Source organism: Taeniopygia guttata, chromosome Z, assembly GCF_048771995.1.
Source record: "Taeniopygia guttata chromosome Z, bTaeGut7.mat, whole genome shotgun sequence".
Lineage (NCBI taxonomy): Eukaryota > Metazoa > Chordata > Aves > Passeriformes > Estrildidae > Taeniopygia > Taeniopygia guttata.
This window is the reverse complement of record NC_133063.1, coordinates 1,689,210-1,714,288: the sequence shown is the minus strand read 5'-3', so window position 1 is coordinate 1,714,288 and position 25,079 is coordinate 1,689,210. Positions and strand designations below refer to the sequence as shown.

Here is a 25,079-nt window from a genome sequence, read left to right as displayed (position 1 = left end):
TCTAAGTATAGAAATATATATTCAATGTATACAGAGATATATGAAAATATAAAATAGAAATTAAAATAAGTATTCCGTATAGATAGAATATAAATAACACCATACATCAATCTACATTTTAAATGTAAATTTGAATATAAATGCGAAAAATAGAGATAAATTTAAACGCAGATTGAAAGATAAGGGGTTTTAAAAAGATTTTTACTTGGATAGAGGCAGGGGTTTATTTTAAGCAATATAAACCTTTTAGAAATAGAAATCTAACTATAGAAATATGTAAGTAATATATTAAGCAATGTATAAAAATGTAAATTGTAATAAAATATAATAGGAATAAATGTAAGAAATTATTAAAATTGCAATTATACATCAATATGCATTATAAATCCGAATGTGAATATAAATATGTAAAATACAAAAATAAAATATATTGAGATGCAGTTTGAAAGAAAAGGTTTTTTCTTTTGGTTCTTATGGGGTTAGAGGCAGGGGTTTTTTGTTGGCGTTCTTTTCCGCGCGGGCTGTTTTGGGGCATTTGCTTCAGAGGACGTTCCGGAGGGGCGGGTGGCAGCGCTTGCGGACACAGAGCGGTGCTGCAGCCGCCGCCCGCGGCCGCTGTCTCGGCAGTGGCGTGTCGCGGACTCGCGTGCCGCGCACACGGGCTGTGGGCTCAGCGGCTCCGCGGGCGGTCGGATTTGGAGCAGGCGCCGACCGGCATCGGCAGATTCGCCTCTCTCTGCCCGGCTCCTGCAGCGGCCGCCATCCTGGGCGCGGCCCCTGCCTCTGCCGCGCTGGGTGCCCGTCCCGTCCCCTCCCGTGCGTTCCCACCGCCTCCCTGCCGTACAGCTAGAAATAAACAACACCAACGTAGAAATATACATAGGTTAAAAAGAAAGGGCTTTTGGGGCGGGGCGGCGTTATTTGGTTCGAGGCAGGGTCTTTTAGTTTCTGTGCGGGATTTTTTGGGACATTTATTTCGGAGGTTTTTTTCCCAAGGGGATCGATCGCCGCCGCTCTTTTCCCCCTGCCTCCCCTCCGGGCGAGCGGCGGCCCCCGGCTGTGGCGGGCGGCGGTGCTGCCGCCTTGTGGCCACAGAGCGGTACTGCAGCCCCACAGCCAGCGCCCGGCCGAAACCACCGAGATGTGGCGGGAGGTGCCAGAGCGGCTCCAAAACCACCGAGACGGGGCGGGAGGGGCCAGAGCGGCCCCAAAACCACCGAGATGTGGCGGAAGTGGCCAGAGCGGCTCCAATTACCACCGAGATGTGGCGGAAGTGGCCAGAGCGGCTCCAAACCCACCGAGATGTGGCGGAAGTGGCCAGAGCGGCTCCAATTACCACCGAGATGTGGCGGAAGTGGCCAGAGCGGCTCCAATTACCACCGAGACGGGCGCGGGGCGGCGGCGAGCGGCGAGCGGGGCGGTGTGTGTGAGTAGAGGGGAGCGGTGAAGGCGGCTCCGCGGCGGCGCCGGGGAAGGATGGCAGCGGCGAGGGCGGCCCCGCGGGGCCGGTGCTCCCGGGCCGGGGCGGAGCGGCGTCGGAACAGGGCTGCGCCCGCCCCTCCTGCCGCCCTCCTGGGAATGGGTTGAGGCATTATGGGTGTATTTAGGTAGGGATAACGATTTTGTTGTTTTGTAAACAAATGTCAGTTGTTCTGGCAGGAACAGGCTGAATGGGGCTGTAGCTCTGCCTACGAGGTCAAGCAGTGATAAGGCCTTGTCAGCACGGTAAAGAAGTGAGCCTCTGTGTAGCACTTCTCTGTAACAGATTAGCAGCTGCTGTAGCATCATTTCCTAGACATTGAGTGGTCTGGGGCTGGATTAGAAAAAAATTAGGTTTAGTGTGTTGTTTAACAGCTGCAGGTGGAGGAACCTGTGCCTTCTGCTCTCCCCACAGCTGTCTCGGCTGTCACACCTGTCCTGAGGAAAGCCCTGTGGAAGGAGCTCGGTGCCGCGATTCAGGACCCTGAGGCCACTGTGAAACTGCAAATTCTTTCCAAGCTGTTGCCACCTCCGGGAAGCAGAGGGCTGCACAACCTGATGGACTGCCTTCCTGCTGCTCCGGAGAGAGCAGGCAATGAAGAGAGGTGGGCAGCGTGTGTGTGTGTGTGCCTCCCCCAGGGCTCAGTTTGTCCTGGGAATCAGTGTGATAGGAATGGGAGCATTAACAGCGTCCTCTCCTCCGAGAATCTGTTGCTTTGCACTTTGGCAGCAAGACATCTTTAAGATATACAAAACCAAGTTAAAATGTTAATAAGAAAGTCAGCAGCTATCTCTCTGCAGCTGGGCCGTGGCAGATGCCATATCCACGGTGCTTAAAAACTCAGAGGAGCTGCATTCCTGGAGGAGACATCTCTTCTCAGCCTGCGTAAAGGGGTTAGTTGCCATGTACAGCAGCAGTAAAGATGAAGGCAAGCAAGAAGTGGAGAGGTCCATGCTGCTGAGGCTAGAGGAATTATTGGTGAGACTGCTTATCTGCTTTGCCACAGAGGGACTGTATGCATATGTGTGATTGGGCAGTTGTAGATTTTGTAAATACAGATTGGACTCGATTTCCTGTTTTATGGATTCTGGTTTCCGTGGATTTTTCATAGCTTTTTCCGAGTCCTGAGAATCCTTTATACGAGGCAGTTTTGTGTTCTTGATGATGACTTTCTGGTACGAATCGCCTTTGAATGTGTGAGTTTGAGGTATTTAGGAGTAAGAAATCAAAGGTTACCAGTGGAATTTAAAAAAAAAAAAGTTAAAATTAATTAATTAAATTATTATAAATTAATTAATTTAATTTTTAAATTTAAGTTATCACCTTCTTTTTTAAAAGAAGCTGATAGAGATACTTGTGCCAAGACCCATCTGCCATGCCATCTGAAGTGTGGGGCAAAAGTCTGGTTGATCAGGAATAGAAATCAGACTTTGATCTTGAAGAACACTACTTGGTCACTCCCTCTGTATACTGTTGCCTTGGTTTGAGTTCAGTGAACACGGATCCCTGTGACACGCAACACTGAAGGTCCCTGGGCAGTGAATGCCTTTGCGCTCTCATGGCTTTTGCTGAGACTCCCTTGTAGGACCTGGCTGACTCTGCAGGCCCTGGGGCCACCTCACAGGGTCCATCCCATGCTGAGGGTGTTTCCAGCCTGGCGAGGTTGGCACCTGCATTCCCAGGACTGTTGGGATGTGCAGCTGTCAGTCTGCTCCAGGCTCTCGCTTTGACTTGTCAAGTTGCGAATCCTTTTGCACTTGAGGCGTTTGAAGAGTATTGAGCCGCTGGGTTTTTGGAACCTACAGCCCAGCTTGCTTTTTGATTCCATACAGCCCCTGCTCCCAGACCAACAAGTTTCTTTTGAGCCAGGAATTAGGATTGTTGTATCCAAGAGCTTTTTTCCCTGTTACCCTCAGATCATCCCACGTGAGCGTTTGGCTTGCGTGTTCTTAGTGTGTCCCTTGAACAAAAATTGCTGTAGAAGCTCCATGTGCCAAATGTAAACCAACACCTGTTTTTACTTGCTGCACACAGTGTGTGGTTGAAGAAGTGGACCCAGATGACTGGTGTGACCTTGTGAAGACAGGGCTCAAGTAAGTGCTTTCATTTGAATTTGGTTTGGTTTCACCAAGTTCATTTTCTTTGCCAAGTTAATTTTCTTTGCCAAGTTCTCATTTCTTACCCAACTTGTAGCTTCAAGTGGGTTTTCTTGGGTTTGGTTACAGTCTGACTTCTCTGTGATCCTTCTCCCAAAGGTACCGTTACAGAGATGAAACATTTCTGAAGGTCCTGAACGTTGCCATCCAGTTACTATACATGAAAGAATCCTCACTAAGAGCGTAGTCAAGCTCTCCAAACTACACATGGTGGTCACACAGCACTCTCTATTTTTGGCAGCCATCCTGAGGTCAAGAGAAGATGATTGCATGAGCGTCCAGACAAAAGGTATTTTTTAATCATCTTCTTCCCATCCTAAACACAGCTAATCTTCTCTTTCGTGCATTATATTCTTTCCATCCAGTAACACATCCACCCATGTAAATACTTGCAGAGTTATTAGCAGTTCCAGAATACTGGCATTTAAATTGTACCTCTGCTTGGATCCAAATGTTACATTCATTTTATGCTGGTTGTAAAGACTTCTGTTTTTAAAACTAGTGGAAAGGCGGGTTTGGGTTTTTGTTTGCTTATTTGTTGTTCTGGTATTTTTAACCCAGCTGAAGTCTTGGATTTATTCTTTTGGTTTCTGAGGTACTTAGTGTAAGATCACTGAAGTGCACATAGATCCTGTGATGTTTAAGCCTTGGCTACACGTGACACAGGCTTCTGAAAATGGAAATGGCCTTGGCAGAGAAGCAGCTGTGAAGCAAAGCAGAATTAAAATGCATGAGAGCAGAAGAACCAAGTGAAATGGTACTTCTGGGTGCTGTGTGCTCCTCTGGCCTCTGCCTGCTGTGAACACTCTGTGTTGCAGCTCAGTGTAGTCCAATTCAGTGTTTGTTTGGTTTGATTTTTGTGTGTAACAAAAACACTGCTCACTTACTCTAAACAAATTCCCTCCTTTACTGGACACATCCTGCAGTGGGACCAGACTCCCCCTCACCCTGGAGGAATTCCCTGCTCCTCTGGAGAGGGGTGAAGCCAAAGCTTAGGAGCAAAGGCAAACCACCAAACCAGGGGCATTCTATATATATCCAAATAAGGGGCTCTGTCTTCCTGCTTTTCCTGTAGTTCTCCTTCCTGGTTTCACCTGGCCTGGAAGGATGGGCATGGCCTGTATTTATCATCTGCAAGTGGTGTTACTAAGTCTGTCCAGAGGTTCTGATTACAGACACTCATTTTCTGCCAGAAAACATTTTCATTTCATTCCTTTCACCCAGGATGGCTCTCTGTGGTCTCAGACAGTGTTCCCTGGGAGGAAGGGCAGCCTTTGCCTCGCCTGCACAGCTCAGGTGGATGTGACAGAACTGGTGTGGCCTGACAAGGCATGAGCAGCTGTCTGTGCACTGGAGTGCCTTGAAACCTTTCTCTGTGAGGTTTTGGACACTTTTCTCTTTGGGATTTCTTGTGACACATCACCCAGGTGTCCCTTCCTTTGTATAAAGTCCCGTGGTAAAGGATTGAATGACGGACAAGTGGGGCCTGGGATAAAAATGGTTCTGTTAAAATTAGGCTAAGAATGCAATAGAGAAATGAGCTTCCTTTTAATGAAATAGTTAGGAATAAAAATGCTTTTATATTTGAATTGCTGTCCCCTCTCACGGATAAAACCCCCTGGTGAGCAATCACAGCAGAAGTGTGAAAGCCGGGATCCATTGGCTTCCACAGTGGACTTAATGTTCATTTCCTCCTCTCTTTCAGGACAGGAGAAATCATTAAGCTCCTCCCATCTTTGCCAGAAGCTTCAGTGTTTAAGCAGCCAGAGCCAAGAGGCTTCAGCACCAGGGGTGTGCACTGGAGGGCTCCTGGTCCTGCCCACGCTGTGGGGTAAGTCAGAGGGACGCAGGGTTCCCCTTTTCCTCTCTGCTGGGATTAAGTGCCTCGGGAATGCCATTTCTGACAGCCCAGCCGTACCCCTGTGTGCTGGGAAAGGGCAGCAGGGAAGAGGCAAATGCCAGAGTTCCTTGGGGCTGACGGAGCTGTGGTGTTTGGCTGTGCCCAGGGGGGCAGGCTGGGCATTGTTCGGGCACCCAAGGACTGGTCTGGGGCTGGGAGCCCGGGGAGCCGAGCTCTCGGTGCATTCCCAGCTCTGCCAGCTGCTGCAGGGCTGGGTGCCAGCCTCTGCTGGGGCTGGGGCAGGAGCTGCAGGGCAGGGCTGGCAGGATTTGGGAGCAGAGGGAGGAAAATGAGGAAGGGTGCTGGGCGGCGCTCAGCCTGTGCTGGTGTCAGCGCAGCCGTGCAGGGCGCCGGGATCTGGGGTCAGCTCCGGCTCTCCTGGGGTTCAGGGTGCAAGGTCGGAGGGACTGGGTTTATCTGTGGCTTTCCAGGCCAGCAGGAACAAGGGGAATGTGGTGCCAGAGCTGTGTCCCATCGGGCTGCGCTTCCCTCTGAGCACAGAGTCTGGGCTGAGGGGAGATTGCTGCGAGTGCCCCGTGAGCAATCCAGGGAACTCGGAATTGCATCCGCTGCTGGGAACACTGCCTGAGCTCTGCTCAGGCTGTGTCTGCGAGGAGTGGGATTTGGGCTGCAGAGGTGCTGCTGGGCACAGAAAATGGAGTAAATCCTCTCCAGGGACGTGCAGTGAAGGACAGTGCAGCAGGGAAGGAGAGTATTTACAAATTATATCAGTATTTCTCCCAAAACTGGGAGAAATGGGGTGGAGCAGAGATGGGCTGGTTTGGTTTTGTCTGGGCCGGTTATTCCTCGTGCAATGTTTTAAATCTGTTGTATGATTTTCTCTCCAGTATCTTTCTAACAAAAGCTGACAGAAATTTAGGTTCAGGGTTAGAAGTTGGGTCCATTCACTGCAAAACCTTGCCCAGGCTGGAGGACTGGGGTGATGGCTGCTCTCAGCAAAGGTTACCTGTGAATACTGTGTCAGATTTCCTTCAGTGCTGGGCAGGAAAGGTGAGGGTTTGGGTCAGGAATTCTGCAAACAAGGCCTGTGTGATGTTGGTTTATTGTGTTTTTCAGGGAGCCAGGGCTGGCACAAGGACTCGTGCAGGTGCTGCTCTGGCACCGGAGCTGTTGCCCTGTGGAGCCATTTTAAAGGTGTGATTATGGAACATTTTGGAGGCTGTTTCTGGAATTCCATTTGTAGCTGGATCTCGCTCCGAGTGCAGCAGTCCAGGTGAGGGTTCTGACCTCTCCAGACTTGTGCTCACCTTGGTACAGCCCGGGGCTGGAGCAGTTTTCCAGGGAAGTGGAGATGGCTGAGGATGGGTGCTCTGGAAAGCAGGGACCTGCTGGGATTTGCATTTGCAAAGCTGCCGTGAAGTTTGTAAAACCAGCAGGAAATTCTAATTCCTGTGGTTTCTGGGGAGGAGGTGCAGGTCACCCTGAGAGCTAGACCAGAACTGGTTTGTGGTAAGGAGTCTGAGGTGTGTAAGTGCCACAGCTGGTATGAGCTGTGTGCTAAATGCAGTCCCAGCCCCAGAGGGAGGCTGATGGGCTCTGCTCATTGCTGTCCCCAGCTGTCCCCAGCCCGCTGCTCCCCCGTGGATCTGCTCTGGATTCGGGCTGTCGGTGCTGGAGCGCCCTGCTCCCTGCAGGGCCCTGCCCCTAACCCACGCAGAGAGAGAGAGCCCTGCTGGCCAGAGTGATCTTTTTTCATTTTTTCTCCCTGTGCTGTTAGCAAGGAAGGGATGGGACTGCTCTTGGGCCGGGAGCGCTCAGTGCTCAGGTGAGCACCCGCCTGGGAGCGTGAGGGTTTGCAGAGCGAGCAGCTGCTGCGGCTCAGGAGCAGCCACAAGTTCTTTGTTCCAAGGCAGGCCAGAACTTTCTAACCCCGGGGTTTATTTGGCTTTTGGAACCCAGCACCTCTGCTCAGTTCTGCCGCACTGAGGGTACTTTTGTTCAATGCCTTCTGTTGGAACTTGTCAGCTCTCAGTGTAGCGCACACAGCCCCAGCCCTGCCCTGCAAACCCTTCCCCATCGTGCCCACACAGTTTCCTCTCTCACTCACTCGGGGCAGGTTCTTACTGACAGCCACAGAAACAGAAGTTATTTTATGTTGTTTTATTCTTTTCCTGCGTAATGCCCGTGTCTTGTATTGGTACATCAATCCCAGCTTCTCCCGAGGCTGCAGATCAAATCTTTCAGTGTCTGTGGGAGTTTCTGGTTTTCCCATTCCCACGTCTCCCCTCTCTCTCTGTATGAAAAAAAAAATTTTAATAATGGATTTGTTAAGCATTTGTTGCATAAATTAACATACAGAAGGTGTTATCATTAGTATTATTATAATAATATAATTAAAATGTATAATTTTGGCATAAGATTTTTAAATTATGGTGTTAAATTTTATTTATTGTTATCTTTTATTAGTTATTCTTATTTTTGATATTTCTTAAAGTTGTACATTTTTATAAGTAGATTTTGTGTGAATAGATATGTTTATACATTTTATTAAATTTTTATATTTATATTTGTGTGTTAATAAAAGAAAATTTATTGTTGGTTTTTTTTTAAACTGCATATTTAATATTTTTATATTTTTTAAAATGTTATTTATTGTAAGGGGATGTAGAATTAGATTGTTTATTTAGATAATATTTTAACTGATTTAATTGTTTTAGCGTTGTTGAAGTAATAGGTGGTATAAAAAGTGATGCTACCATTTTTAAGTTTCAAGGCTTAAAATTACTTTTCTATTTTGGTTACTATTGATGGATAAATGACTTTTTTGTTTTAAATTGTTAACTATTTTTATATAAGGGCTTTTTAATTATATGGGTGATTTGTAATGTTTTTTATTGGTATATTAGGTAAGTAAGTCAAGAATGGATTTTTTGAGTAGTGCTAGATAAATACAAAGTATGTAAACTTGAAACTTCAGTTAAAGTCACTTAAACGTTTGTTTTAGATTGGTTAATTGGTAAAGTGATATAATTAAAAGTAAATAAAGTAAATAGAGTAGAGGTATAATATTTGATAGAATTTTATAATTGGTAAGTTATTAAATAAGATTTTTATAATATTGATTTTTACATTTATAAAGAAACTTAAAGTTTATATATTTTGGTGGGTGTAGTACAAGATGTTAGGTGTAAGTTGCAATTCTTGTGTAATTTACTTGTATTTACATATTTACTTGTATTTACATATTTAGTAACATAGTAACCTATGTTACTAAATATCTATATTTAGTAACATAGGTGAAATTATATAATTAGTAAGTATTAAAAGATTGTACATTATTTTAGAGTTTATAACAGTTGATAAATGTTAAATTAGTGGTAAGTTAAATATTTATGTGTGGATAATGATTTTTTAAGTTTATTTAAAAAATAAGTTTATTTGTTATATTGATAAAGTTAAATTGTTAAGTTAAAATTATTTTAATTTATTTTTGACGTAGAAAATATTTGGGTTTGTTGTTAATTATTTTATTTAGGTAGAGTTAGGGTTAGGTTATAGTTTAAATTTTAATTGGTGAATGTTACTTACTATATTTTTATTGAATGTTTTTAAAAGTAGTAGTTAAGAGTAAAAATGTTAGGATTAAAGATTAATTACATTATGTAATAATTGGATTTTTTTAGAAGTTTTTTAGAATTGAGATGCTTTGAATATAGTAACCTTTTTTTTTAAGGATTTGAAAGTGGTTATGGACAGGATTGTGAGTTTGGATTTGGATATTGAGAGTGTGAAGGTGCAGGAAATGTAGGAGAGAGTGATTACTTAGTGTGAAACTTAGAAAAAGAAATTAATGTTGTAGTTGGATTTTATATTGAAGTGATTTTGTAATAATAACTGAGGAAACTGATAAGATTAACAGTTTGGAGGAGGTTTTTAATGAAATATCTTTTTTTTAATCTTGAAAAATATTTAAAATTATGAGATAACATTAGGTTAAATTATAGAGTTAGTGTAGAGATTAGTTAGAGAGTTAACTTGGTGTAAGAGCGGTATAAATTGAGAATAAAAAAGTAGGAATTAGAAATTTTATGTGTTTTTAGATCATTATATAAAGAGATAAAGTATATGAAAGTTGGTTGTAATTATAATCATATTTAATAAATATTGTTTATTATAAAAATGAATATATTTATATTATATAATTAGTATATTAGTAGTATGTGTTTGAAGAAGTTAGGATAACTTTTAAAAAATAGTTATATATTAAGGAAATAGAGTAAAATTTTTAAATAGTATGATATGAATAGTAATTGCTATTTTTTGGTGTTACAAAAGATAAAAAGAGTAGGGATTGTAATGAAGAGCAGAATTTTTGATGAAATTGATGATATAATACACTGTATTTTTTTTACTTCTGAATAGGTGTTTGTTAGTGTTTTCTTTTAGTTGTTTTCATTGGAGTTGTTTTAATTTTTAAGAAAATTAACCATATACTGTATAGTTTAGAGAAATGATCTTTGATAAAATTTAGGATAAGTTATATTAAATAAGATTTAAATTTAGACTGAAGGAATTTTGATAGTAAGGAATAATAAACTTAATTTTAATAGATAAAAAGAAACTTAATGTATTTATTTAAATGTATTGACATTTAATTTTGTTTGATTTTATTAACACTTAACATATTGAATGTTATTATTTATAAATATTGAAGGTTTTTTAAGTCTTTTGGTTTTAAAGAAATTTTAGTTGGTTGAGTTATGATTATTACTTATATCTTTACAGGGTGGTTTTATTTATTGGGAGATATGTTTCTTAGGAAAATATTTTTATTTATGTTACATTTCAAATGGTACTAATTTGTATAGTGGGGTTTTTTTTAATGAGGATATTGATTAGATTGTTTTATAGTTTTTGTGGGCTTTGACAAATATTTATATGGTTAGGCTTTTCTATATTTGAAGTAGGTTTTGATGGTTTTTGTTGTTTTTCTAAGAGTTTTTGATTTAGAATTTGAAGAGTATTTGGCGTTTGGAGGAAATAAAGGTGAGGGTTTTTGGATACAGCTGAGTTGTATGGTACGTTATTTTGATTTTTTTTTGGTTGTGGGGAAGATCTCCTTTGGTTAGATGTGGGAGCGTGAGACTGGAACTAGGACTTTTTGTCTAATGCTTGATGAGTCTGTTTTATGGGGAGGAGGTGTTATTTTAAGTTTTATAAAATACACTGAGAATTAGTTAAACTCATGGAAGAAACATTATGGTAATTAAAGGGTGCTATGTTTAAAGAGCTATAAATCTGTTTTAATAACTGCTTGACATAAGGTGAGTTGGATCTACTTTTTCTGCCCCAGCAAGCATCAGGCACGTCCGCATCAATGGCACGACCCCTGCCCACTGCTCCTGTTTCACCCGACCAAAATCAAGAGAAAAGTTGGTTGGGCTTTAAGAACTTGAGATAACTTTGAAGCAAAATAAATCACATTTTTCCCCTGTGTTTTTTTCCTTTCAGATGCTGCACTCACCTCTGCAGACAAGCGCTGAGCTCTCACTGCAGGAACCTGTCAGGCCTCGGTGGCTGTGAGTTCACGTTCTTCTCACTGGGGAATTGAAATAATTGCTGGTTAATTGCAGAAATGTTTTCTGGAGCCTTTCCCCTTTTGTGCCCCTGTGCTGTGTGGGACAAGGGCAGAGGAGCCTCGGGCTGGAAAGGGGCAGGAGAAGGCAAAGGGACCCCCTGGTGTCCCCAGGGCTCTGTGGGGAACAGAACGGACACTGTGCGGGCACGGGGAGGTGAGGAGTGACAGTCTGGGGCCAAATCCCAGCTCACCCGCAGGGAAATAAGTGAGGGACATTTTGGAGGGGAAAGCTGAGGCCATGAGTTCACCCAGCCTGGCCAAGTTGTGTTCGCACAAAGTGGCACCGGAGGCGAAGGTCAATCCAGAGCCGACCCTGCTCAACCTCTAAGTCCCAGAATAAATTCTACAAGCTGCCCGTTGAGAGACTAAAAACACATGAAAGAGAACCAAGAGCATTCCGAGAGCAAACCAGAAGGTTCTTGGGAATCCCACTGCACTGTTGTCACAGCCTTTTTGACAGAGCTCTTAAGTTTTTTATCTCAATGCTGATTTTCTCTGCCTGGATCGTTCACTCCGGGGGCTGTGGGGACTTTTTGGGTTTGAACTCCCTCCCTGTGGCCCTGACACTGCTCAGGAGCTGGAGGAAAAGCAGAATCAGCTCTCCTGGCAGGGGCAAGGAGTTTTCCCCCAGAGCAGATGCAGCAGCTGCCCTCCAGCCCGGCCAGGAGGGATCTGCTTTGGCTCCTGGCTGCTGCAGGGACAGAACGTGTTCAGCTGCTCCAGGTGACATTCCAGCTGCCTCATCTCCCATCCCTGCTCCCGCCCCTCCTGCTCTCAGCTCCCGCCCAGCCAGCTGTGCCGAGGGGAATTTGTCCCACCAGCAGCAGGGGAAGGACAAGGGCTCCCACCCTGGCACTTGGATTGTCCCTCTGGGGGATGCTGGCTGCTGGGATTTAGATCATTCTATACATTTGGCTGCTGAAACTTCCTCACCCAGGGGATTTTGCACAAAGATTGTTCTCTGCGTGGTGCCTGGATTTGGGGTTCAGTATCAGCTTTGCTAGTTCAGATGAATTATGCCCACAGCCCCAGGTTCCCTGCTGAATTCCTGCTGGAATAACCTGACGGTGCCTCGTGGAGAGTGGAAATTCCCATGCAGAGCTGCCACTTTAGCACCAGCTGTGTCAGGAACCAGCAGAGGTTCCAGGGAAGCTCAGTGGGATCAGGACAAGGACAGGTCTCTATTCTATAGAACTTGCTATTTAAAACCCTCATCCCCCAGCCCAGGGCTGTGTCTGGAGTCACTTGACAGAGTTCCCTGGAACTCAGCTGATTTCACCCCCCGGAGCTCAGGCTCCAGCTGATGTTTTAAAGCAGGACAAGGCGGTGGCTGGATGCGCTCCCGGCCTGTGCTGAGGCAGAACATCTGTCCTGCAGAAGCTCCGCTCCTTTCAGAGCCTCAGCAGTGGCCTCTGCATGTCCTTTTCCCTCAGGAAAGGGATGCACATCCCTGCCTGCAGCACACCTCCAGTGGGACCCACCTGTGAGAGTTTTCCATCACTTCTGCACCTCCAGCTGGCTCCCTGGAAATCTCCAGACATCATCGCACTCGAACCTCTGATTTTAAGGCATCTCCGAGGCTGTGGCTTGGCATTTAGTATCTGTGAGGGAAGATTGCCTTGGCTCAAATGAAACGTAAACTTTAAGGCATTTAGAGATTTTGAGGAGCTAAGAGAAATACGTCTTACTAGAATTAATTAAAATAAGAATAATAAATGAGTAGGCCTTGATGAAGTTAGGAGTTAGTAGTTAACTAATAATTAATTGCTTGTCAGCACAATGTTTAGTTAGCTGGGTTTATAATGAAGAATATAGAAACTGATAAATAGCTTTTAGGAACATAAGACAATTGTGGGCCTCCTCTGTTCTGAAACCAATTGAAGACAAGGAATGGGAGTTCTACCAAGAGTTCATTTGTCATACTTGCATTGAAAAGGTAGAAAGGTCAGAAGGAGGAAGATGTCATTTACTTCCTCATTTTGGGACCCCTCCCCATGAAAGGGACCACCGACCCATTTCAAGGGACAAACTACGCATGCTTAATAGCTTTTGGAGTGATTAGCATACGAAGCGGGGAATGGGATGTACCAAAATTATGAATATGTATTTGTATTTTGTGTATTCAATACTTGTATGGATAAAAAGACTCTGTAATCACCTGGAAGGGGCGGTGTGTATTTGGGAGCGATCCCGCACGCTGCCCGGCGTCGAATAAACACACACTTGCTAACTTTAAACTGTTAGAGAGTTTTTGTCCGTCACATTAGGATTTCGATACTAGATCAATATCCATATTTTTTTAATAAATCACAAACGCTGCTGGTGGATGATGGCCTCAGGCTGGAAAAGAGGGAGGAGATTTGGGGTGGCTGGGACATACCTGGCAGCTGTGTGGGAGCTCGGGGAGGTCAGAAACGGGGATTGCTGTCAGAGCCCCTCTGCAAACGGCCGTGCCTCCGTTCCCAGGTGATGCCAGCCGTTCCCTGGGGTCCCTCTGGGCTGTCGGTGCCGTCTGTCCGGGCTGAAGCATCCCTGCGCGCCTGTGGGGAGCAGCCCCCGGCCGAGGAGCCACGGGCAGCCCTTGAGCCGCGTCCGTGCCAGCGCTGTCCGGTGCCCCGGTGCCCGTGCCGGGCCGTGCGTTGGTCACGCTGCGAGCCACGGGCCGGGCACGGCAGCTCCTGCCCTGCCGAGCCAAGGACCGGAGGTGCTCTCTGCCCTCCGGGGGCTCCGGGCTCCTGCAGCCCCGCACCGGGCGCAGGCGGAGCGGGAGCGGCGGCCCCGGCGGAGCGGCGGTGCCGGTCCCGATCCCAGCCCCGATCCCGCCCCGATCCTCCGGCCCCGGCACCCCCACCCTGCCCGCCGAGGAAGGAGCGGCTCTGCCCGGCTCCCACAGCAGCCACCGGCGGGACCGGGGCCCAAATCCCCGGGCCCGGATCCCAGTCCCGGTCCCACCTGAGCCCGTCGGGCGCCGCGCAGCGCCGGGAGCAGCCCCGATCCGATCTCCGCACGGCGCTCCGAGCGCCGGTCCCGCCGCAGCCCGGCCGAGCATCCCCCGCAGAATGTGAGGCGGGCGCGGATCCGCCGCCATTTATGGGCGGGGGGCGGGGGGGCGGGGCCGGGGGCGGGGCCAGCACAGGTGCGCGCACAGGTGCGCGGGGCCCCAGCGCGCCTGCGCGGGGCGGGGCCGGGGGGATTTAAGCGGCGGGGAGGGCCGGGCAGAGCCATTTGACGCTGGGCGCTCGGGGCGGGAGGTTGCGGCCGGGCGGGCCCCTTTATCTCTTTTTCTCTCTATTTCTTTGCTTCTGTGTTTCTGTTCTTTTGCGTTTCTTTTTCTCTATACCTCTCCTGTGTACCCTCCCTTCCTCCCCTCCCCCACCCCCTACACCCTCCCCCCCCCAAACCCCCCCCCTCCCTCTCCCCCCTAGCCCTCCCCTCCCTCCCCCCCGGGCGGCCCCCCCTACACCCCTTTCCCTTTCCTCCCTTTCTATTCCCCTACTGACCCCTACCCTGTTCCTCTATCCTGTCCCTCTTCCTTCCCGCCCCAGCCGGGTTCCCCCGCGCCCCCTTTCCCTGCTCCCCTCCCCGCTCCACACGTTCCGCCTCCTTCCCCAAACCTGCCTTCAATCCTTCCTTTCCTTCCTCCACCCTGCCTTCCCCCCAGCCCCCTCCCCGACTGCCCCGCACACCCCGACCTCTGTCCCCCTGCCCCCTGTCCTTGTCCCCTTCCTCTCGGCTGCCGCTGTGCTGCCCTGTTCTCGTTGCCCATTCCCCTTTTCCTTCTTTCCTCGCAGCCGCGGGGCTCGGGGTGCCGGATAATAAAGCCCAGAGGGCCGGAGCCCGGCGCCCCCCGCCCTCGCTGGGGTCCCCACACGGGGCAGGAGCCGCTCTGCGGGTCCCCCCATTACAGTGCAACACACGGGCCGACACTGCCGGGGCTCCGGCTTTCCCGACATCACACTGGGGGTCGGGCCGGGGGCAGGGAGGGTCCTGGGGGGTGGGGGGGTGAGGAAGGGCCCCCTCATTAGGAGGGGGCTCTGGGGGGAGGGGGGGGTGGGGGTTAGGGGGAGGGATGGGGGGGCGGGGCCGGGGGGGTGGGAGGGGAGGGGCAGGGGGTGGGAGGGGTGGGGTAGGGGTGGGGTAGGGGGGATGGGGTGGGGGGGGGGAAGGGAGGGGGGGGTGGGGGGGTGGGGAGGGAGGGGTGGGGGGGGTGGGAGGGGTGGGGTGGGGGGGTGGGGGGGGTGGGGGGGGTGGGGGGGGTGGGGTGGGGGGGTGGGGGGGGTGGGTGGGGTGGGGGGGGTGGGGTGGGGGGGTGGGGGGGGGTGGGGGGGTGGGGTGGGGGGGTGGGGGGGGGGTGGGGTGGGGGGGTGGGGGGGTGGGGGGGGGTGGGGGGGTGGGGTGGGGGGGTGGGGGGGGGTGGGGGGGTGGGGTGGGGGGGTGGGGGGGGGTGGGGGGGGGGTGGGGGGGGGGGGGTGGGGGGGTGGGGTGGGGGGGGGGGGGTGGGGGGGGGGGTGGGGGGGGGGTGGGGGGGGGTGGGGTGGGGGGGGGGGGTGGGGGGGGGGTGGGGGGGGGGGGGTGGGGGGGGGGGGGGGTGGGGTGGGGGGGTGGGGTGGGTGGGGGGTGGGGGGGTGGGGTGGGTGGGGGGGGAGGGCCCTGGAGGACGGCTGCTGGTGTGTTTTTTTCATTCTTTTTTTTTTATATGTCTGTTCATGCCGCTGAGTGACGTGACCCCCTCTGCTCCCCCCCCCACCCCTCCCCCCACCCCCCCCCCCACCCCCCCACCCCCCCCACCCCACCCCCCCCACCCCTCCCCCCCCCCCCCCCCCCACCCCCCCACCCCCCCCACCCCACCCCCCCCACCCCCCCACCCCCCCCACCCCACCCCTCCCACCCCCCCCACCCCCCCACCCCCCCCACCCCACCCCTCCCACCCCCCCACCCCTCCCACCCCCCCACCCCCCCCACCCCCCCCACCCCACCCCCCCCACCCCTCCCACCCCCCCCACCCCTCCCTCCCCACCCCCCCACCCCCCCCTCCCTTCCCCCCCTCCCACCCCATCCCCCCTACCCCACCCCTACCCCACCCCTCCCACCCCCTGCCCCTCCCCTCCCACCCCCCCGGCCCCGCCCCCCCATCCCTCCCCCTAACCCCCACCCCCCCCTCCCCCCAGAGCCCCCTCCTAATGAGGGGGCCCTTCCTCACCCCCCCACCCCCCAGGACCCTCCCTGCCCCCGGCCCGACCCCCAGTGTGATGTCGGGAAAGCCGGAGCCCCGGCAGTGTCGGCCCGTGTGTTGCACTGTAATGGGGGGACCCGCAGAGCGGCTCCTGCCCCGTGTGGGGACCCCAGCGAGGGCGGGGGGCGCCGGGCTCCGGCCCTCTGGGCTTTATTATCCGGCACCCCGAGCCCCGCGGCTGCGAGGAAAGAAGGAAAAGGGGAATGGGCAACGAGAACAGGGCAGCACAGCGGCAGCCGAGAGGAAGGGGACAAGGACAGGGGGCAGGGGGACAGAGGTCGGGGTGTGCGGGGCAGTCGGGGAGGGGGCTGGGGGGAAGGCAGGGTGGAGGAAGGAAAGGAAGGATTGAAGGCAGGTTTGGGGAAGGAGGCGGAACGTGTGGAGCGGGGAGGGGAGCAGGGAAAGGGGGCGCGGGGGAACCCGGCTGGGGAGGGAAGGAAGAGGGACAGGATAGAGGAACAGGGTAGGGGTCAGTAGGGGAATAGAAAGGGAGGAAAGGGAAAGGGGTGTAGGGGGGGCCGCCCGGGGGGGAGGGAGGGGAGGGCTAGGGGGGAGAGGGAGGGGGGGGGTTTGGGGGGGGGAGGGTGTAGGGGGTGGGGGAGGGGAGGAAGGGAGGGTACACAGGAGAGGTATAGAGAAAAAGAAACGCAAAAGAACAGAAACACAGAAGCAAAGAAATAGAGAGAAAAAGAGATAAAGGGGCCCGCCCGGCCGCAACCTCCCGCCCCGAGCGCCCAGCGTCAAATGGCTCTGCCCGGCCCTCCCCGCCGCTTAAATCCCCCCGGCCCCGCCCCGCGCAGGCGCGCTGGGGCCCCGCGCACCTGTGCGCGCACCTGTGCTGGCCCCGCCCCCGGCCCCGCCCCCCCGCCCCCCGCCCATAAATGGCGGCGGATCCGCGCCCGCCTCACATTCTGCGGGGGATGCTCGGCCGGGCTGCGGCGGGACCGGCGCTCGGAGCGCCGTGCGGAGATCGGATCGGGGCTGCTCCCGGCGCTGCGCGGCGCCCGACGGGCTCAGGTGGGACCGGGACTGGGATCCGGGCCCGGGGATTTGGGCCCCGGTCCCGCCGGTGGCTGCTGTGGGAGCCGGGCAGAGCCGCTCCTTCCTCGGCGGGCAGGGTGGGGGTGCCGGGGCCGGAGGATCGGGGCGGGATCGGGGCTGGGATCGGGACCGGCACCGCCGCTCCGCCGGGGCCGCCGCTCCCGCTCCGCCTGCGCCCGGTGCGGGGCTGCAGGAGCCCGGAGCCCCGGGAGGGCAGAGAGCACCTCCGGTCCTTGGCTCGGCAGGGCAGGAGCTGCCGTGCCCGGCCCGTGGCTCGCAGCGTGACCAACGCACGGCCCGGCACGGGCACCGGGGCACCGGACAGCGCTGGCACGGACGCGGCTCAAGGGCTGCCCGTGGCTCCTCGGCCGGGGGCTGCTCCCCACAGGCGCGCAGGGATGCTTCAGCCCGGACAGACGGCACCGACAGCCCAGAGGGACCCCAGGGAACGGCTGGCATCACCTGGGAACGGAGGCACGGCCGTTTGCAGAGGGGCTCTGACAGCAATCCCCGTTTCTGACCTCCCCGAGCTCCCACACAGCTGCCAGGTATGTCCCAGCCACCCCAAATCTCCTCCCTCTTTTCCAGCCTGAGGCCATCATCCACCAGCAGCGTTTGTGATTTATTAAAAAAATATGGATATTGATCTAGTATCGAAATCCTAATGTGACGGACAAAAACTCTCTAACAGTTTAAAGTTAGCAAGTGTGTGTTTATTCGACGCCGGGCAGCGTGCGGGATCGCTCCCAAATACACACCGCCCATTCCAGGTGATTACAGAGTCTTTTTATCCATACAAGTATTGAATACACAAAATACAAATACATATTCATAATTTTGGTACATCCCATTCCCCGCTTCGTATGCTAATCACTCCAAAAGCTATTAAGCATGCGTAGTTTGTCCTTTGAAATGGGTCGGTGGTCCCTTTCATGGGGAGGGGTCCCAAAATGAGGAAGTAAATGACATCTTCCTCCTTCTGACCTTTCTACCTTTTCAATGCAAGTATGACAAATGAACTCTTGGTAGAACTCCCATTCCTTGTCTTCAATTGGTTTCAGAACAGAGGAGGCCCACAATTGTCTTATGTTCCTAAAAGCTATTTATCAGTTTCTATATTCTTCATTATAAACCCAGCTAACTAAACATTGTGCTGACAAGCAATTAATTAGTAGTTAACTACTAACTCCTAACTTCATCAAGGCCTACTCATTTATTATTCTTATTTTAATTAATTCTAGTAAGACGTATTTCTCTTAGCTCCTCAAAATCTCTAAATGCCTTAAAGTTTACATTTCATTTGAGCCAAGGCAATCTTCCCTCACAGATACTAAATGCCAAGCCACAGCCTCGGAGATGCCTTAAAATCAGAGGTTCGAGTGCGATGATGTCTGGAGATTTCCAGGGAGCCAGCTGGAGGTGCAGAAGTGATGGAAAACTCTCACAGGTGGGTCCCACTGGAGGTGTGCTGCAGGCAGGGATGTGCATCCCTTTCCTGAGGGAAAAGGACATGCAGAGGCCACTGCTGAGGCTCTGAAAGGAGCGGAGCTTCTGCAGGACAGATGTTCTGCCTCAGCACAGGCCGGGAGCGCATCCAGCCACCGCCTTGTCCTGCTTTAAAACATCAGCTGGAGCCTGAGCTCCGGGGGGTGAAATCAGCTGAGTTCCAGGGAACTCTGTCAAGTGACTCCAGACACAGCCCTGGGCTGGGGGATGAGGGTTTTAAATAGCAAGTTCTATAGAATAGAGACCTGTCCTTGTCCTGATCCCACTGAGCTTCCCTGGAACCTCTGCTGGTTCCTGACACAGCTGGTGCTAAAGTGGCAGCTCTGCATGGGAATTTCCACTCTCCACGAGGCACTGTCAGGTTATTCCAGCAGGAATTCAGCAGGGAACCTGGGGCTGTGGGTATAATTAATCTGAACTAGCAAAGCTGATACTTAACCCCAAATCCAGGCACCACGCAGAGAACAATCTTTGTGCAAAATCCCCTGGGTGAGGAAGTTTCAGCAGCCAAATGTATAGAATGATCTAAATCCCAGCAGCCAGCATTCCCCAGAGGGACAATCCAAGTGCCAGGGTGGGAGCCCTTGTCCTTCCCCTGCTGCTGGTGGGACAAATTCCCCTCGGCACAGCTGGCTGGGCGGGAGCTGAGAGCAGGAGGGGCGGGAGCAGGGATGGGAGATGAGGCAGCTGGAATGTCACCTGGAGCAGCTGAACACGTTCTGTCCCTGCAGCAGCCAGGAGCCAAAGCAGATCCCTCCTGGCCGGGCTGGAGGGCAGCTGCTGCATCTGCTCTGGGGGAAAACTCCTTGCCCCTGCCAGGAGAGCTGACTCTGCTTTTCCTCCAGCTCCTGAGCAGTGTCAGGGCCACAGGGAGGGAGTTCAATCCCAAAAAATCCCCACAGCCCCCAGAGTGAATGATCCAGGCAGAAAAAATCAGCATTGAGATAAAAAACTTAAAGCTCTGTCAAAAAGGCTGTGACAACATTGCAATGGGATTCCCAGGAACCTTCTGGTTTGCTCTCGGAATTCTCTTGGTTCTCTTTCATGTGTTTTTAGTCCCTCAACGGGCAGCTTGTAGAATTTATTCTGGGACTTAGAGGTTGAGCAGGGTGGGCTCTGGATTGACCTTCGTCTCCGGTGCCACTTTGTGCGAACACAACTTGGCCAGGCTGGGTGAACTCATGGCCTCAGCTTTCCCCTCCAAAATGTCCCTCACTTATTTCCCTGCGGGTGAGCTGGGATTTGGCCCCAGACTGTCACTCCTCACCTCCCCGTGCCCGCACAGTGTCCGTTCTGTTCCCCACAGAGCCCTGGGGACACCAGGGGGTCCCTTTGCCTTCTCCTGCCCCTTTCCAGCCCGAGGCTCCTCTGCCCTTGTCCCACACAGCACAGGGGCACAAAAGGGGAAAGGCTCCAGAAAACATTTCTGCAATTAACCAGCAATTATTTCAATTCCCCAGTGAGAAGAACGTGAACTCACAGCCACCGAGGCCTGACAGGTTCCTGCAGTGAGAGCTCAGCGCTTGTCTGCAGAGGTGAGTGCAGCACCTGAAAGGAAAAAAACACAGGGGAAAAATGTGATTTATTTTGCTTCAAAGTTATTTCAAGTTCTTAAAGCCCAACCAACTTTTCTCTTGATTTTGGTCGGGTGAAACAGGAGCAGTGGGCAGAGGTCGTGCCATTGATGCGGACGTGCCTGATGCTTGCTGGGGCAGAAAAAGTAGATCAAACTCACCTTATGTCAAGCAGTTATTAAAAAAGATTTATAGCTCTTTAAACATAGCACCCTTTAATTACCATAATGTTTCTTCCATGAGTTTAACTAATTCTCAGTGTATTTTATAAAACTTAAAATAACACCTCCTCCCCATAAAACACACTCATCAAGCATTAGACAAAAAGTCCTAGTTCCAGTCTCACGCTCCCACATCTAACCAAAGGAGACCTTCCCCACAACCAAACAAAAAATCAAAATAACATACCATACAACTCAGCTGTATCCAAAAACCCTCACCTTTATTTCCTCCAAACGCCAAATACTCTTCAAATTCTAAATCAAAAACTCTCAGAAAAACAACAAAAACCATCAAAACCTACTTCAAAAATAGAAAAGCCTAACCATATAAATATTTTTTTCAAAGCCCACAAAAAATATAAAACAATCTAATCAATATCCTGCATTAAAAAAAACCCCACTATACAAATTAGTACCATTTGAAATGTAACATAAATAAAAATATTTTCCTAAGAAACATATCTCCCAATAAATAAAACCACCCTGTAAAGATATAAGTAATAATCATAACTCAACCAACTAAAATTTCTTTAAAACCAAAAGACTTAAAAAACCTTCAATATTTATAAATAATAACATTCAATATGTTAAGTGTTAATAAAATCAAATAAAATTAAATGTCAATACATTTAAATAAATACATTAAGTTTCTTTTTATCTATTAAAATTAAGTTTATTATTCCTTACTATCAAAATTCCTTCAGTCTAAATTTAAATCTTATTTAATATAACTTATCCTAAATTTTATCAAAGATCATTTCTCTAAACTATACAGTATATGGTTAATTTTCTTAAAAATTAAAACAACTCCAATGAAAACAACTAAAAGAAAACACTAACAAACACCTATTCAGAAGTAAAAAAAATACAGTGTATTATATGATCACTTTCATCAAAAATTCTGCTCTTCATTACAATCTCTACTCTTTTTATCTTTTATAAGTAACACCAAAAAATAGCAATTACTATTCATATCACACTATTTAAAAATTTTACTCTATTTCCTTAATATATAACTATTTTTTAAAAGTTATCCTAACTTCTTCAAACACATACTACTAATATACTAATTATATAATATAAATATATTCATTTTTATAATAAACAATATTTATTAAATATGATTATAATTACAACCAACTTTCATATACTTTATCTCTTTATATAATGATCTAAAAACACATAAAATTTCTAATTCCTACTTTTTTATTCTCAATTTATACCGCTCTTACACCAAGTTAACTCTCTAACTAATCTCTACACTAACTCTATAATTTAACCTAATGTTATCTCATAATTTTAAATATTTTTCAAGATTAAAAAAAAGATATTTCATTAAAAACCTCCTCCAAACTGTTAATCTTATCAGTTTCCTCAGTTATTATTACAAAATCACTTCAATATAAAATCCAACTACAACATTAATTTCTTTTTCTAAGTTTCACACTAAGTAATCACTCTCTCATACATTTCCTGCACCTTCACACTCTCAATATCCAAATCCAAACTCACAATCCTGTCCATAACCACTTTCAAATCCTTAAAAAAAAAGGTTACTATATTCAAAGCATCTCAATTCTAAAAAACTTCTAAAAAAATCCAATTATTACATAATGTAATTAATCTTTAATCCTAACATTTTTACTCTTAACTACTACTTTTAAAAACATTAGATAAAAATATAGTAAGTAACATTCACCAATTAAAATTTAAACTATAACCTAACCCTAACTCTACCTAAATAAAATAATTAACAACAAACCCAAATATTTTCTACGTCAAAAATAAATTAAAATAATTTTAACTTAACAATTTAACTTTATCAATATAACAAATAAACTTATTTTTTAAATAAACTTAAAAAATCATTATCCACACATAAATATTTAACTTACCACTAATTTAACATTTATCAACTGTTATAAACTCTAAAATAATGTACAATCTTTTAATACTTACTAATTATATCATTTCACCTATGTTACTAAATATAGATATTTAGTAACATAGGTTACTATGTTACTAAATATGTAAATACAAGTAAATATGTAAATACAAGTAAATTACACAAGAATTGCAACTTACACCTAACATCTTGTACTACACCCACCAAAATATATAAACTTTAAGTTTCTTTATAAATGTAAAAATCAATATTATAAAAATCTTATTTAATAACTTACCAATTATAAAATTCTATCAAATATTATACCTCTACTCTATTTACTTTATTTACTTTTAATTATATCACTTTACCAATTAACCAATCTAAAACAAACGTTTAAGTAACTTTAACTGAAGTTTCAAGTTTACATACTTTGTATTTATCTAGCACTACTCAAAAAATCCATTCTTGACTTACTTACCTAATATACCAATAAAAAACATTACAAATCACCCATATAATTAAAAAGCCCTTATATAAAAATAGTTAACAATTTAAAACAAAAAAGTCATTTATCCATCAATAGTAACCAAAATAGAAAAGTAATTTTAAGCCTTGAAACTTAAAAATGGTAGCATCACTTTTTATACCACCTATTACTTCAACAACAACGCTAAAACAATTAAATCAGTTAAAATATTATCTAAATAAACAATCTAATTCTACATCCCTTACAATAAATAACATTTTAAAAAATATAAAAATATTAAATATGCAGTTTTAAAAAAAACCAACAATACATTTTCTTTTATTAACACACAAACATAAATATAAAAATTTAATAAAATGTATAAATATATCTAATCACACAAAATCTACTTATAAAAATGTACAACTTTAAGAAATATCAAAAATAAGAATAACTAATAAAAGATAACAATAAATAAAATTTAACACCATAATTTAAAAATCTTATGCCAAAATTATACATTTTAATTATATTATTATAATAATACTAATGATAACACCTTCTGTATGTTAATTTATGCAACAAATGCTTAACAAATCCATTATTAAAATTTTTTTTTTCATACAGAGAGAGAGGGGAGACGTGGGAATGGGAAAACCAGAAACTCCCACAGACACTGAAAGATTTGATCTGCAGCCTCGGGAGAAGCTGGGATTGATGTACCAATACAAGACACGGGCATTACGCAGGAAAAGAATAAAACAACATAAAATAACTTCTGTTTCTGTGGCTGTCAGTAGGAGCCTGCCCCGAGTGAGTGAGAGAGGAAACTGTGTGGGCACGATGGGGAAGGGTTTGCAGGGCAGGGCTGGGGCTGTGTGCGCTACACTGAGAGCTGACAAGTTCCAACAGAAGGCATTGAACAAAAGTACCCTCAGTGCGGCAGAACTGAGCAGAGGTGCTGGGTTCCAAAAGCCAAATAAACCCCGGGGTTAGAAAGTTCTGGCCTGCCTTGGAACAAAGAACTTGTGGCTGCTCCTGAGCCGCAGCAGCTGCTCGCTCTGCAAACCCTCACGCTCCCAGGCGGGTGCTCACCTGAGCACTGAGTGCTCCCGGCCCAAGAGCAGTCCCATCCCTTCCTTGCTAACAGCACAGGGAGAAAAAATGAAAAAAGATCACTCTGGCCAGCAGGGCTCTCTCTCTCTGCGTGGGTTAGGGGCAGGGCCCTGCAGGGAGCAGGGCGCTCCAGCACCGACAGCCCGAATCCAGAGCAGATCCACGGGGGAGCAGCGGGCTGGGGACAGCTGGGGACAGCAATGAGCAGAGCCCATCAGCCTCCCTCTGGGGCTGGGACTGCATTTAGCACACAGCTCATACCAGCTGTGGCACTTACACACCTCAGACTCCTTACCACAAACCAGTTCTGGTCTAGCTCTCAGGGTGACCTGCACCTCCTCCCCAAAAACCACAGGAATTAGAATTTCCTGCTGGTTTTACAAACTTCACGGCAGCTTTGCAAATGCAAATCCCAGCAGGTCCCTGCTTTCCAGAGCACCCATCCTCAGCCATCTCCACTTCCCTGGAAAACTGCTCCAGCCCCGAGCTGTACCAAGGTGAGCACAAGTCTGGAGAGGTCAGAACCCTCACCTGGACTGCTGCACTCGGAATGAGATCCAGCTACAAATGGAATTCCAGAAACAGCCTCCAAAATGTTCCATAATCACACCTTTAAAATGGCTCCACAGGGCAACAGCTCCAGTGCCAGAGCAGCACCTGCACGAGTCCTTGTGCCAGCCCTGGCTCCCTGAAAAACACAATAAACCAACATCACACAGGCCTTGTTTGCAGAATTCCTGACCCAAACCCTCACCTTTCCTGCCCAGCATTGAAGGAAATCTGACACGGTATTCACAGGTAACCTTTGCTGAGAGCAGCCATCACCCCAGTCCTCCAGCCTGGGCAAGGTTTTGCAGTGAATGGACCCAACTTCTAACCCTGAACCTAAATTTCTGTCA

The 25,079-nt window shown here is 48.1% G+C and overlaps 6 long non-coding RNA genes across 6 annotated transcripts; 3 read left to right on the top strand and 3 right to left on the bottom strand.

Moving 5' to 3' along the window:
* Positions 1 to 1,274: 1,274 nt before the first annotated feature.
* Positions 1,275 to 13,372, top strand: LOC140681736 (uncharacterized). Its single transcript, XR_012052867.1, has 2 exons — positions 1,275 to 6,770; positions 11,009 to 13,372. It is a non-coding gene; the product is annotated as an uncharacterized lncRNA (long non-coding RNA).
* LOC140681738 (uncharacterized) lies at positions 7,643 to 11,137 on the bottom strand. Its single transcript, XR_012052869.1, has 2 exons — positions 11,022 to 11,137; positions 7,643 to 7,790 (listed from the first exon to the last, which is right to left on the bottom strand). It is a non-coding gene; the product is annotated as an uncharacterized lncRNA (long non-coding RNA).
* A 169-nt stretch (positions 13,373 to 13,541) lies between the features above and the next one.
* LOC140681737 (uncharacterized) lies at positions 13,542 to 14,522 on the bottom strand. The gene is made up of 2 exons (XR_012052868.1): positions 14,088 to 14,522; positions 13,542 to 13,675 (listed from the first exon to the last, which is right to left on the bottom strand). It is a non-coding gene; the product is annotated as an uncharacterized lncRNA (long non-coding RNA).
* A 2,725-nt stretch (positions 14,523 to 17,247) lies between these two features.
* On the top strand, positions 17,248 to 17,931 carry LOC121469191 (uncharacterized). Its single transcript, XR_012052860.1, has 2 exons — positions 17,248 to 17,385; positions 17,798 to 17,931. It is a non-coding gene; the product is annotated as an uncharacterized lncRNA (long non-coding RNA).
* Positions 17,932 to 18,100: 169 nt separating this feature from the next.
* LOC140681731 (uncharacterized) lies at positions 18,101 to 24,868 on the bottom strand. Its single transcript, XR_012052862.1, has 2 exons — positions 24,712 to 24,868; positions 18,101 to 20,463 (listed from the first exon to the last, which is right to left on the bottom strand). It is a non-coding gene; the product is annotated as an uncharacterized lncRNA (long non-coding RNA).
* On the top strand, positions 20,373 to 23,839 carry LOC140681730 (uncharacterized). The gene is made up of 2 exons (XR_012052861.1): positions 20,373 to 20,450; positions 23,692 to 23,839. It is a non-coding gene; the product is annotated as an uncharacterized lncRNA (long non-coding RNA).
* Positions 24,869 to 25,079: the final 211 nt, after the last annotated feature.